The sequence below is a fragment of the Neomonachus schauinslandi genome, chromosome 4 (assembly GCF_002201575.2).
Source record: "Neomonachus schauinslandi chromosome 4, ASM220157v2, whole genome shotgun sequence".
Taxonomy (NCBI): domain Eukaryota; kingdom Metazoa; phylum Chordata; class Mammalia; order Carnivora; family Phocidae; genus Neomonachus; species Neomonachus schauinslandi.
Genome location: NC_058406.1, coordinates 2,607,214 through 2,619,708, shown reverse-complemented (window position 1 = coordinate 2,619,708; position 12,495 = coordinate 2,607,214).

Sequence of the window (12,495 nt, the reverse complement as noted above, 5' to 3'; positions counted from 1 at the left end):
TCTTAAAAACGGCTTGTTGGTGGCCATCTGACTGAGATCACTTCACAGGAAAGGATGGAGGCGGAAGGGTGGCAGCAGGTGGGGAGGAGGGTGAAATGTGCCAGATTTAAATTTAATACTTGTCGGTGATTTTATTTTTCATCGTGACTTAAAGAAAGTCAATCTCTTATTTGGGGCTGTTCACCTCTTGGGACCCTGGTGCCCACACCTGGCAGGCCCTGAATTCCTGTGCAGACAGACCTGGGTGACGGGAACGCTGTCCCCATCATTCAGGTTGGGAAGGCCGTGACCAGCCTCCCGAACGGCACTTGTGTTTTGAACGAGTCCAGCTCTGGAGCACCTGCAGCCCTGTGCCATCCTGACGAGTCACAGCTGCCCCGTCTCAAGGGCCTCGTGCGGAGAAGCCTCTCTGGGTACCCCAGCCAGAGCAAATGGGGTGTGGTGGGAAATCGAGGCCAAGCGAACCCCTGCAGCAGCCTGGGACGCGGTCCCTTCATGGAGCCTGTCTCATTTTTGTGCCCCTGATTTGAAATGTCCCCCTCAATTGATTTCATGTTTGTTCTTCCTCCTAAACTTTCTTTTCTCCAAAAAGGAGACATTGAAGACATTTTCCCTGGGTCTACTATTTTCCTGTTTCCTGATGACCTGACTTTCCTGCAGCCCAAATGGGACTGTTTGAATCACGAAATGACGATCCAGAAGAAGAGTGATTAGCTAGCTCTTACGATAGAGGACTCAAATAGGAGCCATGGTCCCTGCTCCCCCAGAGCCCGGAGTCCCAAGTCTGAGACCTCACAGCAACATGTAGGGAGCTGTGCAAACGATTCCTCGGCGGCCAGCACAGGCTGGACAGGCAGGTGCGGGGTCATTTCCGAGCCGAAAGACAGCTGGGCCGAGAAGGAGTGTTGGAATTGGTCACACGAGACTCAGGACCACAGGTGAGACTTGGCAAGCAGGCAGGCCCAGGTCCGAGGAGACCATGCTCCTGGAAGCTGATGTTGGTGGCATTTTTCATGCCCTGCCCCTTCTGTTCCTGCCACGCTTCCCAGGAGCGTCCATTGACGGCTTCCAGATCTTGGGGTCTGGGTGATCTTGGCCTCGGAAGCCATGCCGGCCAGTTGAGAACATCTGGTAGGAGCAAGACATCACTTGAATGCATCCCTCCTGAGGATGATTTACCCAGGTGGGCTGTCTCCTCGGATGTCAGGGAGCCCTGGTAAGGCACTTTGCTCCCCGGAGGGTTCACCTGTGACCTGAGTGCTTGCAGAGCTGCAGAGACCTGCCAGTGGCTGGCAGGGCCATGCCTCGTATTTCCCAGGGCACACAGGTGGGGCAGTCACCCCGTCCGCCCCTGCAGACAGCCACAGCCGCAGGGCTTAGCGTCCGGGTTCAGCACGGCAAAGTGGACGATGATTTAAGAGAACCACAAGTGGGCAGCCTGCATGAATTAACGTGACGCTTCATGTATGCTTGATCAACCTTCCATTCTGTGTTTGGGAATTGATGAGAATGTTTCAGACTGTCCACAAGGCTGCCTGCCACCTGCCCTTGGTAGGGGTCGGGGATCTGATTCATTAATGCATTTTGGGCAGATGTGAGCTTGGCATTGACAGAATCACTGTTTTTCTCAGGATGAATCATTAATGCCTTATTGGTTAAAGGGTTTAGGTTATTTACCCTTGTCTTTCTTGCTTCTTGGACTCGCCCAGTGCTGTTATGCTGTCCTTAGCAAGTACTTGCCCCCTCGTTGATAGCCCAGCCCCTCTGGAGCAGGTGAACGGCAGCACACAGAGGAGCTCACATCTGCAAAGAGCTGCACGTGCTGTGGAAGCACCTCACAGTCTGCGATCTGCTTTCACTCTCGTAACCAGCTTTTTGCAAATAAAAAGCAGTCCTTGTGTTGGATACCCACTGGCCCCTTCAGATGCTTCTGCTTCAGATGGTCCTGTGCTTTACTGGAGAAATGGTATCGTTTGTTAAGAGCTCTTCCATGGGAATTCCTCCTCTTATCTCCAACCCCAGCTCCCTGCCAGCCCCTTCCACAGCCACAGGGCACCCCTGTCCCTGGCTGCCTGCCCTCTGCCCTCACCTAGGTCAGGGGCAGGAGAGGTCTGGCTGCCTCCCGACTTGTCCAGTAAACCCCAACCTCCACCCAGGTCCCCTCAGCCACGTGCCCTGCAGCCAAAACATGCTCGGGGCAGGTGGTGCAGGAGCCCTGGGCCTCACTGAGCAGCCAGCCTCACCTAACTCCCAGCCATCAGGCCACTGAGACAGGGAAGGGATCCGCGGCCTTTCTTGGGAAAAACACTTAACATTTCAAAACAGCAAGGCTTTTAACGGTGAATGGAGGAGAAAAGGCAGCTCACCAGAGGTAGCAATTAATATGCCCAATTTTTCCATCCAAAGCTATTTCAAATCCGTCTCTAGCTGTTTCTTATTAAGCTCTTTAACATTAAAAATGTTCCATATTTAAAGCTGAGGCGAGTGCAAACACGGGTAGGTGTGGGAGGGACACTGATGATCGCCCACCGGATCAGCCGCACTGTTTTGGGAGGGGCAGCTGGCTTCAGCCATCGGGGGCCTGGCGCCGCGCCCAGCGAGGTGGGTGACAGGAGATGTTACACCTGAGCTCTGCCCAAGGTCACATCGCCACCGCTGTCCTCTGCACTCACTCTCCTCTTGTGACTCTTCCAGCCCACCGCCTGTTTCTGTGCAGCCTGTGAGCTGAGAACGGCTTTTATATTTTCAACGGGTGGGGGGAAAAAATCAAAAGCAAGGATAATGTTCTGTGGCTTGGAAATGATGGGAGTAAGATTTCAACGTCCATAAATAAAGTTTTATTGGCACACAACCCCCCTCCCCGCACCCCCCCCCCCGTTCATTCACATACTGTCTCAGGCCACCTGAGGGACAACGCCAAATCGAGCACCTGGAACAGAGACCACACAGCCCACCAAGCCCACGTATTTACTATCTGGCCCTTTCCTGAAAAAGGGTTCCCATCGGGCTGTAGATAAATCCTGATAACAGAAGGAGGAGCGGTGAGGGCCTTTAGCCTACTTCAGCTGCAGTTGGGTCACGGTACGGGCTGGGGAGTGGTGTGGACTTCAGGGTTGCATCCCCCCAAATTCATATGTTGAAACCTGCTCCCCAGTGTGATGTGTTGGGGGTGAGGCCTCTGGGAGGTGACTGGGTCACCAGCGGGGAGTCCCATGCTGGTATTACAAGGGCACACAAGGACAGGGCGGCCGGCTGCAACCAGCGACAGGCCCAGGACGCGTAGGAGCCGGCACCTGACCTCAGGCCTGCAGAACCGTGAGCCACGCCTGGCCCTTGTTAGTAAGCCCCCAGCCTGGCACGTGGTCACAGCCCCAGGAACCGACTAGGACAGGGATTAAGGGGGAAGAGGGAAGACATCCGCAGACATCCACGGAGATAGGGATGAGGGGCACGAAGGCTGGCCGTGGTCCCCAGGCCTCCGGGGGGAAGTGACAGTTCTGAGAACGTGGGCGCTAAGGGACGCCTGCCAGCTAGGAGGGGCAGCTAGTTCCAGGCCAGCGTCCGTCCGCTGCAAACACGGCCGGCAGCTGTCACGGGCACTGGAAGGACAGACGGATCTGGGCGTGTCCTGGAGAAAGCTGGGGACAGTCTGAAGGCCTGAGCTGCCTCTCAGGTCCTGGCACTGCCCCCAGTGACCTTGGGAACCCCCTTAACCCTCTGTCTGGAGAGAAGAAGGTTTAATCTGGACCAACGCGGAGGTCCTGGCTTCAGACTCGTTCATTCCCAAAGGCAATGACCACTCAGATGGACGCTTGTGTCCTACAGCTCTCGACACCCAAAGAGGGGACAAGAAGCTCCAGGAAGTGGGGAGGGGGTCCCTGCTTTGCTGCCTCTTCCAGAACGGCCCCCTTCCCCTCCTGTGAAGCCAGCTCCTAATGTCCTGATGTCTCCGCCCGCAGAGAGTTCCTTCCAACAGCCTCGCTGGTGCCAAACCCGCTTTCCTTCCCCACGTGGGCTATTACTTTCACTCCAGAAAGCCGTTTTGCTGGGACAGAGCTCATTTATTGTCTGGGTAATAGAAACTCTGCCTGCCTGCCTCACTTCGCAGCTTTATATGCAAATTGCATTTAGATAGTCCTGCTTCCCTCTCATTGTCAGGCATGAACAGAAGTTGGTTCAATTAACGCTCCCGAACAAAACAGGAGATGCGTGGGGGCCATCCTTGGGTTCCTGGGTCCCTGTACCTAGACCCCGAGGGAGAAAATACCGGCGGGGGAAGCGGCTGTTTGTGCCCCCACGCAGGCTGAGTGGATGAGGGGAAAGCAGTGGGAGAGGGGCACCCTTCTAAAGGCCAGGTGGGGGTGAGGTGCTCGGGGAGCAGTTTTGTGTCAGCTTGCCTGGGCTGAGGGCACCGGAGAGTCGGTCACGCACGAGTCGGGTATGTCTGTGAGGGCGTCTCTGGAAAAGATGAGCATTTGAATTTGGAGGACCCAGTAAAGGGATGGGTCCTCCCCAGAGCAGGTGTGCTGCATCCTATCCCGTGGGGCCTGAGGGCACAAAGCCGTGCAAGAAGCCTGACTTTGCTCTCTCCTCCTGAGCTGGGATGTGCATCCTTTCTTCTTCTGGGGCATCGACGCTCCTGGTTCTTGGGCCTTCAGACTCAGACTGGACCCCACCGCTGGCTCCCCTGGCCCCCCAGCTTGCCGACGGCAGATCGTGGAGTTGCTAGCCTGCATTCTCGTACGAGCCAATTCCCATAATAAATGCCTTCTGATATCTACTGACACTTGTCCTGCTGCTTCTGCTTCTCTGGAGAACCGTGATGAGACCAGTCTCCTTCCCCCGCGGGTCACGTAGCGTCTCGATCAGAGGCGTGTCCGTGGCAGGGGCTCTGTGTGTTCCAGTGCTTTTGCAGAGACAGCAGGGAGCTGGACCATCGGGGGCCCTCACCCTGCAGCCAGGAATAGGGCTCATTCCCCTGCCACCAGCTCCTTGCAGGTGCCCCGAGCCAGATGTCTCCAGGTCCTTGGGGAAAGCACACACGCTCTGCCCTGTCCCCACAGCGCGCGGGGAAGGTCCTCCAGGAAGAGCTGCTCCACGTGCAGAAGGCTAGCGACAGTCTTCCCCACACTTCTCTCAGCTCAGAGCCGGGAGAGCGTCAGGCGACCCCATCCATACTCTTGATTCTCCCTCTAAACCCACACCGGGCATGTTTGAGGACTCGGGGCTGTCCTCTTTGAAATCAGTATCAAAGTGTGGATGGTGCTAGAGACTGAATGTCTAATTCACATGTTGAAATCCTCACCCCCACGTGACGGTGTTAGGAGGTGGGGTCCTCGAGAGGTAACCGGTCACGTAGGGGGAGCCCCGTGATGGGATCAGTGCCCTTGCAAAAGGGGCCCCGGAGAGTCTCCTCTCCCCTTTGCTCTCTGGACTAGAAAAGCAGGTGTGCTTGAATTGGGGACGCTGTCTGGGTGCTCCCATCATCCTTGAGTTCTGGAGTCTTCCCAGTAAAACATTTGGGGTGAGGAAGAAGGCACCACGGCCCCTCCGGCCTGAGGAAGGATGGGTGAAGGCTTCAACCCTGAGTGCACTTTGTGGGGTGTCGGGAGCCTATTTTGAGGTCTCGGCCCACCTACTCAAAACCCTGCTCTCCTGACACCATCTCCCCACCCCCACTGCTCGGCGGGGGGCAGCTAGGCAGTGCCACGTTCCCCCTACACCCCAGGCCTGGGAAGGTCACCTGAACCCACGTGCCTTAGTTCAGGCTGCTGGTCACTAAAATTCCACAGACCAGGGGACTCACAAACTACAGTCAGGTAATTATGGCTCATAGTTCTGGAGGCTGGAAGTCCAGATCAGGGTGTCGGCCCATTTGGTGTCTGGCGAGGTCCTTCTTCCCCGTTCATAGATGGCGTCTTCTTGCTGTGGCCTCATGTGGCGGAAGGAGTGAGGGAGCTCTCTGGGGTCTCCTAGGGGGCTCTAACCCCACTCAGGAGGGTGGAGCCCTCCCAAATGCCCCACCTCCTAATGCCAAGCCCCTGGGCACTGGTGTTCCACCGTGGGTTCTGGGGGGCACATTCAGGCCACAGCACCCCACCAGCCGCCCAGCTGACTGGACGTGACCAGCCGACTCTCCCTCAAGGGTCCCAGCTGAGAGACACAGAGGTGGGAGCCAGCCAGGTGGACCCCGGTGCGCAAACTCCCCGACGGCTCCCATTCCCCGGCTCCACGCCCCCCGACGACTCCACACCCTGACACTGACCTCCCCAGTGTGAGCCGGCTCCAGTGAGTTTATCCTCCTTGCAACCAGGACAACTCTGAAGTCCTGGTGTCCTGTCCGTAGCTGATTCCCCAGGCCCAGAGCACAAGCAGGGGGCAGGGGGGCGGCTGCCCAGGCTTTCTTCTCAGTAATCAAACCACGCCCTGGGCCCCAGGGAGGGCAGCCAGCCAGGGTGAAAAGCAGAGTCATGCCAGCCCAGTTCCTGGGCCAGCCTGCCTCCCAGGGCTGTGTGACCCTGGGGCATTCTGCACCTCTCTGAGCCTGGAGCCACCCTCCGTAATGCCTTCTCCAGGGTGCGAAGTCCGTGAAGTAACACGGGTAGGATACTGGGCACAGCGTCTGACACAGGGAAGACTGCCACCCAGTTTCACACGCGGGTTCCAGCAAGGGAGCCAAGGGGGAGGAATTATTCATACACTGGCCAGGGTACACACAGAAGGAGGAGGCTCTGGGGTGGCTGGGGAGAGCCGGGAATGCAGTAGCAGAGAGGGCACCCAGGCAGAGTGGGGGTGTGGGGCCCCAGGTCCCCAGGCAGCTCTGGATCTCCTCCTGTGCCTCGGGTCTCAAGCTTGCCTCCCTGCAGAGCGGCCCCAGCAAACCTCCCGTTTGGCCTGAGCTGGTGTGAGGTGGGTTCCTGCCTCTTGCAGCCCCAACTTGCCGGCAATGTTTGCAGCCGACGTCAAAGCCCCGACCTTCGGCCCCAGAAGGGGGCCCCAGGGGAGTTTAAGACTTAGATGAGCCAGCCGTGGCCCTGTGAGCTGCTTCCTTATAAAGTGAAAATTCACATTCTCACTTTCTGCTCTGCTGGGAGGATCCAACCAGGTAATGCGTGTGACTGCAACCTGTTTCCTAAAAGAAAGGGTATTCTTATCACGGAGTCCAGTCTCTGTGTCCCCATCGATAATTCTCCTCAAAACAATTCACCACCCCTTGCTGGTTGTGTTGGCATGAGCATTAAGAGCTGGAAGCAGAAACTTTGCCGAACGTTGGTTTTCTTCCTCTCTCTCTCTCTCTCTTTGTTTTTGTTTGTTTGTTTGTTTGTTTTTGGTCTGGGGGAAAATCTCCTGACCCCGCTGTTCCCAGTACCTGTGACTTTCATTTCAGCCATGTCCCCGAAAAGAGCATGATGCCCTGGTGTCACCTTCCAAGCTGCTCCCCACCTGGAATGTAAATATCTCTCTGACGCCTCCTGCCAGGGGTGATGATGCTGTTCCTCCCCGGCAACCCCCTCCAGACACGCTTGTCATCAGCCCCGAGAGGTGTCAAGAAATAAAGCAAGAGCCAAAATAGCCTCTTCTGGTGTTCTGGCAGCGAGGCCCGCCCCCTCGCGCCCCAGCGGGGTGACGGCCCGCAGTGGACTCCGCCGAGCAGAGGCGGGAAGGGCACTGCTCAGCTCCGACCTGGGGAGGAGACTCCCAGAAGTGTCCAAAGGCCTCATCCCTGGAGCAGCGTCTGACTGTGGTGGATGGTCCATCGCTGCGTCCGGGACAGTTTAACACCTGGAGGCCCCTCCCTCCTTTATAAGCTGATTTCCTTCGCTCCCCAGCAGGGAGACAAACCCGCATAGCTCAGCCTCCCGAGGACCCAGGCAGGAGGACACGGCCGTGGGCAGTGCAAAGGGGAGGTGCTCACTGGGACTTCTGACACCAGGCCTGTGGGTTTTCCACACCAAGCAATTCTGCAACACCGGCCGGGCATCCTACAATTCAGTTCTGCTCTGACACTACCTGGAGATGGTGTTGGACCCCACGGCTAAGGGCTCGGGCCATGAGACGGTCCCGCTTCACACACCAGCTGCAGCCCCCGGTAGTCACCTGTGCTCCCCAACTGGCCAGTTAGAGATCTGGGGTTCCCACAACCCCCTCCTCGGGTTTTATAATTTCCTAGAACATTTCACAGAATTCAGGAAACACTTATTTTTACCAGTTTATTTTTTTATTTTATTTTTTTTTTTTTAAAGATTTTATTTATTTATTTGACAGAGAGAGAAACAGCGAGAGAGGAAACACAAGCAGGGGGAGTGGGAGAGGGAGAAGCAGGCTTCCTGCAGAGCAGGGAGTCCGATGCGGGGCTCGATCCCAGGACCCCAGGATCATGACCTGAGCTGAAGGCAGACGCTTAACGGCTGAGCCACTCAGGCGCCCCTTTTTACCAGTTTATTACAAAAGATCTTAAAGGATGCAGATGAACAGCCAGAGGAAGAGATACACAGGGCGAGGTCTGGGAGGGTCCCGAGCAGAGGAGCTTCTGTCCCTGTGGGGAGTGGAGGGCGTCAGCCTCCTGGCACGTGGAGGCGTTTGACAACCCGGGGTCTTCCCGAACCCTATGCTTTAGGGATTTTTATGGAGGCTTCATCAGGTGGGCAGGATCCCTGAGTAACTCGCTCTGGAGTCCCTCTCCCCTCTCTGGAGGATGGGGGCCAGGCTGAGAGCTCCAAGCTTCTAATAATCGAGGCCCCTGGCTTTCTGGTGACCAGCCCCGTCCGGGAGCCCACCCAGAGTCGCTGCATTAGAACAAAAGATGCTCCTGTCACCCAGGAAATTCCAGGGGCTTTAGGCGCTCTGTGTTGGGTACAAATATGAGGAAGGAGACGTTCCACGCTCTGCCATCACTTAGAGAACTGTCAGAAACCAGCGGCCATTATTTCTCAGAGACCAGATGCAGACTCCTCCACACAGGCGGAATCACGCGATGTCTGTCCTTCTGTGTCTGGCTTGTTTCTTTTACCATCTACCATCATGCCCTCAGCTTCATCCATGTTGTAGCATATGGCAAGACTTCCTTCTTCTTCTTCCAGGCTGAATAATATTCCGTTGGGTGGATGGACCACGTTTCCTTTTTATTCACTCATCTGTCTGTGGGTTTTAGATTGTTTCCACAAATTGGCTATTGGGATAGGAGGTAACTAAAATAGTCCAACTCACCAAAGCAAAGAATGGAAGGGTGGTTTTTCAGGGGCTGGGGGACGGGGACATGGAGGTTGCTGCTCACCGGTGTTGTGTTCCTGATGTGCAGAATGAGCGAGTCCCAGCACCTACTGGTCAGCCCCGAGCCCGTGGTTAACACACGCCGTGCACTCCACACTCTGCTAAGATAGCAGCTCCCATGGTAAGTGTTCCTACCACAGTAAAAACAGAAAGAAAAATATCTCCAGGCTCCTCCAGGCCCGCAGGAGAGCCACGGGCTCCAACTCTCTTCCCCACACGGAGGTCACTGCCTTGAGCCCTGAGCCTCTGTGTTAACATCTAACTGACACAGAAAGATCAAGCCGTCACGAACATCCCCTCTTTGATACCAAGTCTGAATCACTCTGCCTGCTTTCCTTGATTCACTGGCTAAGACACTCACTCCCAGCAGGAACAAATCTGTTAGAAAAGACATGCCTTACCCTTGGGGGTCCCTGTCCACTTAGTCACTATCTGAGCCCCTGATGTGCAGACTGTCTTCTCCAGGTCACTTAAGAAAATGTTCCTTTACGGACAGAAATAAAGGGCCATCCACCAGGGAGGTAATGTCTGGGCTACAGTCAGGTGACACACCTCCCAGCCTGGAGCGCCTGTGCATGGGGCAAAACACGCACACGCACACACACACGCACATGCATGCACGTACACGCGTGCACACACACACGCACTCACACGCACGGTTGGTCTAGAGCAAGTTCAGGCTGGGGAGGCAGGGAGAAGGGTCTGAATATTCACCTGAAAATCTCAGGAAATGAAATCATCAGCTGTCCACCTGTGCCCTCGCTCATCCCCCCCACCCGGGACCACGCCAGCCCCCTGCAGGTGTTCTTTCCTCATGGTTGACACTGTTCTGGTGATGACGCTCTAGACGTGACGAGACATTCAAGGAGAGCTGTCTTCAAGCCGTTCCTTATTTCCCCTGGGGGACACCATGACTAATACTGAGTTTAGGGGGAGAAGGTTAGTTGATATTTCTTTTGTGAGGTTCTGAGGGTCCCTGAGCAGCAGCTGTTAGGGGATAAGAGGCTTTTCTCTATCTCCTGCTATTTGTCACTTCGTTCCTTTATCACACTTAAATCTTGAAAGTCAGGCAGGTGGAGAGACACTTGAGCAGATGCTTCTCCTTCTTTACTGCTCTATTTGCTACTCATCTCATGGAGATGTGGGGAAGTGACCAGAGACCTCAGCCAGGGGGTTTGGGAGGCGTTATCTTCAGAGGCCAGACAGCTTCTCGGACCGACGAGCAACCTGTGGTCACCGTGCTTGGGAGGGTTAAGCCCTAGTGAAGTGTTCTGCTGGCACTGATTTGAAAGTCTTCAGAAATTTTGAACAAGGAGCCCTGCTTTTTCGTTTTGCACTGGGCTCTGCAAGTAAGGAGCTGGTCCCGGTTAGAGGCGCTGGACTACTCCTACGGAACCTGGAAGGAAAACCCTCCACCGCTTCGGAAGGAAAGCAGAGGGCCCGCTCCTGGCAGGGCGGGGTGTGGAAATGGACTTCAGCAGGGTCTGCTGTAGTTCTGCAAGACCCCAGGGGTGACAGTGAGAAACCACAGACGAGAGGACCCTAGCATCATCCTGGAGGCCTGGCCCTCCCGAGTCTCACTCCCAAGGAGACTGAGAAATCAACAGTAGCAGTTCTCACCTCTGTTCCTGCAGGTCAGTAGACCCTAAAATAAGTGTAAAGTCATTATCACATAGGCAAATGTCACCTACTCAGAAGATGATGATTCGGTGTCTGCACAGGATAGCCGGGGCTTCTCCAAAGCTACACTGGTTTTAATGCATTATTTTTATTTTTTGCACAAATATAAAAATATTAATCATATATAGTCTGATGTAAATTTTCTGAGTCGCTCCCCAATATCCTTTGTGGCTTATTTTTTAATCAGTATCTGATCAAATATCATGCCTTGCCTTTAGCTGACATGTCTCTTTTTTCTAATTTAGTCTAGCACATTTCCCTGCTTTATTATCTGTTTATTTATTTCTATTGTAGTGACAGATACATGATTTAAAATTTACCATTGGCAATAAAGATGTTCACACTGTTGTGCAACCACCAGCACCATCCACCTCCAGAACCTCCTCATCTTCCCAAACTGGAGCTCGACTTTCTGTCTCTGTGAATTCGACTCCTCTAAATACCGCACGTAAGTGGAATCATACAGATATTTGGCTTTTTGTGTCTGACTTATTTCACTTAACATGATGTCTTCAAGTTGAATCCATGTTGCAACGCCTGTCAGAATGTGCTCCCTCTCAAGGCTGAGTAACATTGCATTGTGTGGACCTCCCACACTTTGAGTATCCATTCATCGTGAACACGCAGGTTGTTTCCACCTCTCATTGTAGTGAATAAAGCTGCCGTGGGCGTGGAGATACAACTATCTGTTCAAGTCCCTGCTTTTCATTTTTTGGTTTTTACTCAGAAGTGAAATTACTGGGACACCTGGGTGGCTCAGTCGGTGAAGCCTCTGCCTTCCGCTCAGGTCATGATCTCAGGGTCCTGGGAGCGAGCCACTTCTCCCTCTCCCTCTGTGGTTCTCTCTCTCTCTCTGTCAAATATATAATTTAAAAAATAATTTAAAAAATCTTAAAAAAAAAAAGAAGTGGAATGGCTGGATCCTGTCGTAATTCCATGTTTAATTTTTTGAGGAACCTCCATATGACTTCCCATTGGGGCTGCGCTGTTTTGCATCCCACCTACAGTGCATGACAGTTACATCTCTCCACACTCTCCCCAACACTTGCTACTTTCTATTTTTCTTTTTTTTTTTTAAAGATTTTATTTATTTATTTGAGAGAGAGAGCACGAGCAGGGGGAAGAGACAGAGGGAGAGGGAGAAACAGACTCCCTGGTGAGCAGGGAGCCCGATGCAGGACTCGATCCCAAGACCCTGAGATCATGACCTGAGCCGAAGGCAGACGCTTAACCGACTGAGCCACCCAGGCGTCCCACTACTTTCTATTTTTCAATAGCTATCTGAATGGGCGTGAACCTGTAGCTCGCTGTGGTATTTATTGTTTTTAGGACTGACATTTTTAAAGTATCCAAGGCAGTTGATTTCCTGAATATCCCACAACTGGGATTTTTCTAGGCTGTTTCCTCACGGTTAAAGTCAGGTTAAGCACTTTTTTTGTCCAGATCCTGAGTACTTCTCAGTGCACATAATATCGGTTTGTCTCGTTCTTGGTTAAAATGGTTCCACGGATCTCTCAATCATAAGGGCACCTCTTTGTTGGTGAT